Below are 7,780 nucleotides of genomic sequence, written 5' to 3'. Positions count from 1 at the left end.
ATTTGCAATCGTAACAAATCGATTGTTTTTTTAACAAATATCACATTTGCTTTCCCTTGATTTGTTCCTATAACAAAATCTTTTCTCTCAGTGATGTCTCTGTCGTATTTTTATATTGACTAACAAACGCATTTAATTTTTTTTAATTTGAAAAATGTACATCGAGTTGTTATGTAACCTAACAATGACTTGATTTTTTTGAAAATTTTGAATCGAGACCCTTTATTTCAAAATTGTTACAGACACATTTGTACGGCTCATCACTGCGTATTTTGCCGATAGTGAGCAACAACTAGCTAGAAAATCGGCAAATTTGAAATTCAAATTCATGGATCTCTGTGAACGCAATTTTGCATTGCAGGAATCTCTGTACAATGCGAAATAACGAATTCCGGATAAAGTAAATGTAACAATTTAGGCCAAATTTTCGAATTTTAATAATCATTTTAATGACGCGCTTGATTACATAGATGTTCAATGTTAAGAATTAAAATGATAAAATAATAAAAATATTTTTATGGAAAAATTCAATCAATTTCAAAGTGATAAAAATATCCAAAATACATACATACATTTAATTGTATAGATCGAATATGTTGTATAAATTGTTTGATGAAATTATTATCAGGAGATACGGTAATGTCTCGGTAGACTGAAACGCAATCACCACATCGTGAGTTATAACGCGATGATCAACGTTCCGCCGAGTTTCCTTGTATGGCTATCGATCCTCGGAACGTTATCTGTACATTCTCCGAGCTTAACAGCTAATCCTCGTGATATGTGACGGACATTTGTCTCTCTTCCGAACACGAGCATAACAGTCGCGCAGCGTCTTTACGACGTGTAATAAATACTTGACGAAATTGTCGGAGGAGACGTTACACGAACGTCACGGAAAGGAAAGATTAAAGAGGGAAAAGGCATCTTGAGTCAACTAAAAATGTAGAGTCAAATAAAACTAAAGGAAGAGAAACTTTATCATTTGATAATTGATTTAACTGTAATTTTATTATAATTGTAATTGTGTAGTTTTATCTTCATTCACAAATTCGATAATGATAAAATAATTTTCAAATATCGTCAGAAATACTTTTAGAAATTTATTTTAATATCATGTCGCGTTATTGATTACTCAACAGTCTATAGGATATACGAGCTCGAAAATAGATCAAAATTCGCGGATGGTTGAGCCCGGGCAGTAGCTCTCACATTCATTTAATAACTTGTTACGAATATGTCCTCTCACATATAAAATTTTGATAAGGCAGCTTTATTTTAACTCATAATTCGTACGATTCATGCGATTTTCCAGATCAATTCTGATGTTCCATATTATCGACAAATAACTAGAAACACTCCTACGTCTCATGGAATTCATAAAAAATGCCCTAATTATAAAAAAACTGTTATAAATTAAAAAATGATAGATAAATAATTTGTCAAGTTTGAAAGCCTTCATAGTATTGAACGGGCGACGGTGAAATATGGCACGATTGGTTTTACGGCGTTATATATATCTTGTGAAATAAGTTTAAAGCGCGCTTTGAGATTCTAAAGTGGCCCGTCTTGATCCTGCGCCGAGCAACGCTTTTGAAATTGATCCAAATAGTTCGGTATATTCGCACTAAGGAGCCTAGAAATAAAGCGGGAATTTCATCATACCACTTTTAATGGAGCCGAACGAAAACAAGCGCCATTAACCGTTATCAAATTTCCTTCGACCGTTTTCCCGCCAGTTTACTATCCAACTTTTCCATTATCCCGCGCGCGACACGAGAAGCGGAGGGAAAAGCGAGAGAAGAAAAAAGGAGAGAAGGAAGGGATATTTTACTCGCGAAGTCAAGTCAAACTACAATCCGTACTTTAAGTCTATGACTCCCCGGCAAGCAGCAGTAGCAGCAGCAGCAGGAGCAGGCGCGGGCTTGAGAATCGAAAGGAGAAAACGAGAAGCGACATTGCGCGGTCCGAACTTTTCTGAGGCAATGAGGGCTGCTCGAGAACCGCTCCGTAAATCGGACGATAAATCTGAAAGTTCTGGCTCCCTATGTCTCCGAAAAACCGTCGGAATCGGCTCTTTTCTGAAAGAGCATCCGTCGGAAGATCTCCATCGGGATGGTGAGAGACGCGGCACGACAAGATACGGTCAAGAGGAAGGGGAATCAATATAAAAGTCAGCAACCCCCACACACTAACCAGGTATTTACGGCGGGTAAATACTAAAGAAGGCACCCAAAGCTCGTTCTTTTTATCTCCCAAAGGTCGATGGCTCGAAAGGGTGTCGTCGCTTTCAAATGCAAATTCATCGAGGTACTGTCAAGGTATCCGCAACATACATACAATTCGTAACTAATGTTTCTTAAATCTAAGGCACAAAATACGAGACAATATATAAAGATATAAATAGTTTCGTAAATCATAATCGAAAGATAAATAATCAAAGAAGAAATCTTTTCGCAAATATACCTTTAAAAGTGTGAAAGAACCTTGTATCCATCATTTACAAAAATAAAATTCAAATATAAATTTTATTTTAATTCAATTTATTGAGATATTTTAAACGACTAAATATTTGTAACGAAATAGAAATTCCCATTTCAGATTTGAGTAAAGCATCAATTTTGAATGGTATCTTCCATGCAATAGTCACAAATCACTCTGCATCGACTTGGATGAAATCATCTTATTTGACGATTCATAGATCGAAGGGCTTACATGGAAACTTGGAAAATACATGCATTGCAAATTTGATAAAAGTCGAGTAAAGTCTGCAAAGTGTGCTCTCCTGTCGGTTGGTTGGCCTTAATTTGATTATGCCAGTTACCCTCCATATCGCGTGAGTGCTTCGATAAATTTAAATAACTGCATATATACGCAAAAAACTTATATACAGAGAGACTGAGCTCAGATTATCGATTTTTCATCTCATGCAACTTTTCTCAGATTCTCTAAAATTTTCACAGCGCAGCAATAACAATCTTATAAAAAAAATGTTTTTTAAAAAATCATTAATTAGATAACTTTACCGTAGTAATATATAATATTCATTAAAGTATGTAGTTATATTATATGTATATATACATAGAAAATTTTATTATATTTATTAATAAAAATTATTCAACAAAAATTTGTTCTTTTATTAAATGCCTATTAATACGAGATTATCTTAAAAATAGTGTTTCAAAATAAAATGCGTTTTCATCGGTGAACATTATATATTTCATATAGTTTATGTATTTTTATACGCGTCTCTTTGTGTATGAATAGAATCTCTTATTCGTTTCAATATGCCAGACATAATATGTATACCAGGAAAGTTATTTCACTTCCTTGTATCGTGATATCTTTATGTGCACACCATCCTCACATACAATTGAGATATCACATCGCTGGGTAATGTCATAAAATAAATAAGATATTATGGAAAAGCGAGGAGCAACAAAAGAGAAAAATATCAAATGAAAGACAACTATAATATTTCAAAGCAACGGCTGTTTAAAATTTAAATATGTAATTATCTCAGCTTAGAAGATACAGTTAAATTAGACTTAACGAATACCGTGAAAATAATGACATTTATTATTCATTTCCTTTGTCATGAAGAGAACCCTATTGTTAAGTATTCCTGAGCCAAATGGGGCCGATTTGTCAAAAATAAACTCATAATGTCGACACAACCGAAATGGTTTTCAACTTGGGACATTCGTCATCGCTGACGCGATCGTTCGCCGAGAGTGCAGTGATAATTTTTCTGTTGTCGCAAATTTATTTGTCGCGAGAACTCGTTTGCCGCGCGACCGCGCATACGGGCGGAAAAGAGGGGTACCCGATAATTAACAGTCCTTTTGGTCCTCGTACCCAGCAAAGTCGCGGAAGGATTCAAAGCGCATCAATTTCGTTTCGTACGTGCGAAATTGCTGGGGTTGAGCCGAGGCGCCGCTAGTCAGCTCCGGCTGTCACAATGAATTCAACGTCTGGCAGTTTTCAACCGCATTTAGTCACCCGCATTTCATTCGCGCTGTCGCTTATATAGCGTCGTCGAGATGAGGCCGTGGCCATCGTCATAATTAAATATGCGCGGAAATGGCTCTCGCTATTCCATCAAGTATACAATTGTGGCAGACGTTCAAACCGACTATCGCTTTAAGATAAAAAAAAATGTTAAATGCACCCATATCAAAATTATGTTTAATAAAAATGTTTATATAAAAAAATTTTTAATTTACAAAAACATCGCCCATAAAATGTACTTTTAAAAAAAATCGTTTTATTATCACACAAAACTATGAAATATCTACGAGGTAAAAATTCCAGATTGGCGATTGTATGAATAATTCTGCGGACAAATAGGAAATATTTGCATCTATTTTTAAATACAGATTTTATATTTCTAGAAAAATTAATAGTGAAATTAGTATTAGGTGTTGAACTTAATTCCTGCCGTTTTTCGTCTCCAAAATTTATTTGTTTCGCAGAGAAATACCTTAATCAAAGTATTATTGATAAAGTATTATTAATTAGTAATAAAGTAGAAAATGGAGAAAATTACTTTGATTAAGGTATTCATTCATCTTTCCTTCGAAACAAATCAATTTTGGAGACGAAAAACGGCAGGAATTAAGTTCAACACCTAATATACATATAAAGCTGTTTATAAGGGAATGTTCCGTATCACGAAAGAACGATCAGTCGCGGTTTAAGATGAATTTAAATAAGCACGGTATCGAGCTACCGCACTCGAGCCGGTGTGATTTCATTCGAGACTTCCCTTTCCTTCTGTTCGTATTACGCCGTCGTCCATCCGTAGCGACGTCTTTTGAATGAGTTTGCCATCCGGCGTGTTTCCAGTCGGGGCATCGGCCGGATTTGAATAATCCGTTTCTCCGGGCTTTAAGTGTTTTTCAAGATTAGGCGGGCACCGCTTTGTAGGCAGCTCCAAGAGTCAAGAAGTAATTTATCTTCGTTTGAACGCCTCGCGTGCTTGTGACTAAAGGGGAACAATGAGTGTCTACAGGTTGTACAATGAGAATATACCACTTCACTGATTATTCGAGACGCCGTGTTGCTCCGCAAAAACGAAACATTTATATCTTCCAAACTGCAAATCGATAAAAATTTTAGAGTCCCTTTCTTCAAATCACATCACATAGATTTGATTTTCCTTCCATTTCCGCACACATCCACGTTTTATTTTCTAACCGTCAATTCTTCCAATATTCATGACATATATATTACTTTAAATATTTGTGTTTGTTCTTTCTTTAGACATTTCGCTTTGTTTTCCACAATCCAGTTTAGTTTAAAGGATACTTATCCGTAAGTGCAGAGCGTAAAAGACAAAGATCTCGGCGGGATTTCGCTCTGAGCAGAAGGCTTTACTTTCCCATCAAGTCTGATGGCAGCCTCAACACAATGTTCACATTTTCTGCGATTTTTCTTTCGCTCCCCGCTGTGTTATTTATCAGCGGGATAGAGTCGTCCATTTCCTCATTGGTAGATGTGGCCTCGATATCGATACTTCGTAAACGGTCCAGCTTCGGCTCGTTTGTCTTCGTAAATCAACTATATCTCTCTTGACTCGGTTAGGATAATATACAACTTTCATGACAAATATATATTGCGTGAAAACAAATTAATGTGTATTAGAGATCACTTTTTGATCAGTTTTATATTTAAGTCGTTAATTCATCTCCCTTGCGCAGCCGAAGTTGCTGGAATACAGGTACGGATAACAGGAAGGAAACCTCGTTTGATTTATAGGAACGAGGGTGCCTTTATTTTACCATGGTAGAGCACTTATTCTTTCATGTTTTGACATTTTTCGATCAAAAATTGACAGGGGATACGGGACGGCGCGGCCCCCAATGAATTTGACGGGTTATAATTCAATCGAGATGTCGGGAATGCGGGAATTATGTGTCATCGAGAAATGAAGTCGACAGAAGCAGTTACGGAGTCGAACTCGATCTTATTTCCTTCTGGATTGACCCTTAAGCACTAGCACCGCATGTATATACGATGAAACCGCGATTGTCTGCCCGCACCAAATGGCTACGGTCGCCATTTCTGGTGTGCCACATTCTCAGCAATTTATACCCTCTTGTGGGACCACCGAAAGACCGTAACTTCTTGAACAAGAATTCTAAAAAAAAAATGTTCGAAATAAAAACGCTTATAAATTAAAACAGTGGAAATAATCTTATCCCATAAATGTTCACGTTACATAAACGATTATTCTACAGAGCAGTAACTAAATTAACAATGTAATAATTTGTTCGCTTTTACATTATATTATAGATAAATATTAAAACATTGTCTGCCCAGTAATTTTTTATATCGTGTACACTACAGTAAAATTTTCATTATCACAAACGTACAATGATAAAATATTGCATAATATGATTAAATAAAACTTTATCCTAATGGATAGTATGAATTGTGTACTTTATACACTGTTGACTATTTATATCAGTTAAAATTTTATAGTAAGTAATATTTATTTTTTACAACCTTTTTAAACATTTCGATAGCACACCGGTCAGGCACCAATCACGCGGATGACTATGACTGTCAGTGTTAAATAAGAAATTTAAAAAATGCACATTTAGATGATGTTATATTTAAATCTCTTTTAAAGGTTATATTAATGCCTTAAAATTACTTATATTAAAAAGTTTAAAAACAGCAAAATATGCAAATTAAAAAAAAATCATATCTTGAGATATTCACGCGTCAACGAATACTTATAGAATGCGTATTTTTTCGAACAATGAAATATGACAAAGTATTTTGTTGAAAAGCTCCAATCAATTTCCATCAATCAGCGATTGCAATTTTTATTAACACGGACAATACGACACACTCGCAAATGTTATCAAAACCTGTCATGCGCAGAAACGGTGGATGGTGTAACGCGTACCGTCTCGCGAAATCTTACTTCACGAAGACGCAAGTTTCGTAGAGTTCTGCCTATTTACATGTGTCAATAATCGCAAACTTTTGACGGATCTTGTTATCGGCGTCGATCTGGTAAGTCGTTGGTAGCAGATCGCTTGCCACGAGCACGTACTTATTATAAATTAGCTGGTCCAAGAATACAAAACACGGCGAGCAACGTCAGTAAAACAGATTATAATTTTAATTTAAAACGTTGTTGTAATATTATCGTTTGTCGTAATTAGACTGAGTTAATTTTACATTTTGTATCAAAACATGGAGGTTTGTAATTAAATCTAAGATAATTACCGCCCGACGGAATCCGGAATGAATAAAATGCGTTTTAACGCATACATATTTATGTCCTCAAACCCAGCTTTAAGACACCCTATCTTAAGCTCTAATTGAAAAAAAGCAGACCTAATTGAGAAAAATGGTAGCGTCCGACTTTCTTTTACTTAGAGTAACTCATTTTTCGCGTCATAGTCGCGGTACTTTTTCGTTGGTTAAAGAATAAGGTCTGGCAAAAAATGCGCACCTACGAGATGGAAAAGAAAGATTTAACGATTTCAAGCACCGCAGAAACCTGAACGCAAAACACAAAAATTAACAAATTGCATTAGTGATTATTCATGATAAATTTACATTTAGATTTTTAATAATTATACGTCAGTAATATGTAAATTGTAAACTATCTAATTAGGATAAACTCGGGTATGATGGCCATAGTTTTTTAAAATGCAAGAAACATACATTTATTCTTGTTACTTTTTAACAATATTTGGGATATTACTTTCACTGAAGCTTAAAGTAACAAATACTATCGAAATTAAAGAGAAAATAC

General features: G+C 35.2%; 1 protein-coding gene across 1 annotated transcript in view; it reads right to left on the bottom strand.

Annotated features, from left to right (window-relative positions):
- Positions 1–7,780, bottom strand: part of LOC108769157 (protein timeless homolog) — a 42,241-nt gene that overhangs the window by 33,520 nt on the left and 941 nt on the right. The window lies entirely within an intron of this gene.

This window comes from Trachymyrmex cornetzi, unplaced genomic scaffold (assembly GCF_001594075.2).
Source record: "Trachymyrmex cornetzi isolate Tcor2-1 unplaced genomic scaffold, Tcor1.1 scaffold868, whole genome shotgun sequence".
Taxonomy (NCBI): Eukaryota; Metazoa; Arthropoda; class Insecta; order Hymenoptera; family Formicidae; genus Trachymyrmex; species Trachymyrmex cornetzi.
This window is presented reverse-complemented; position numbering and strand designations above follow the sequence as displayed.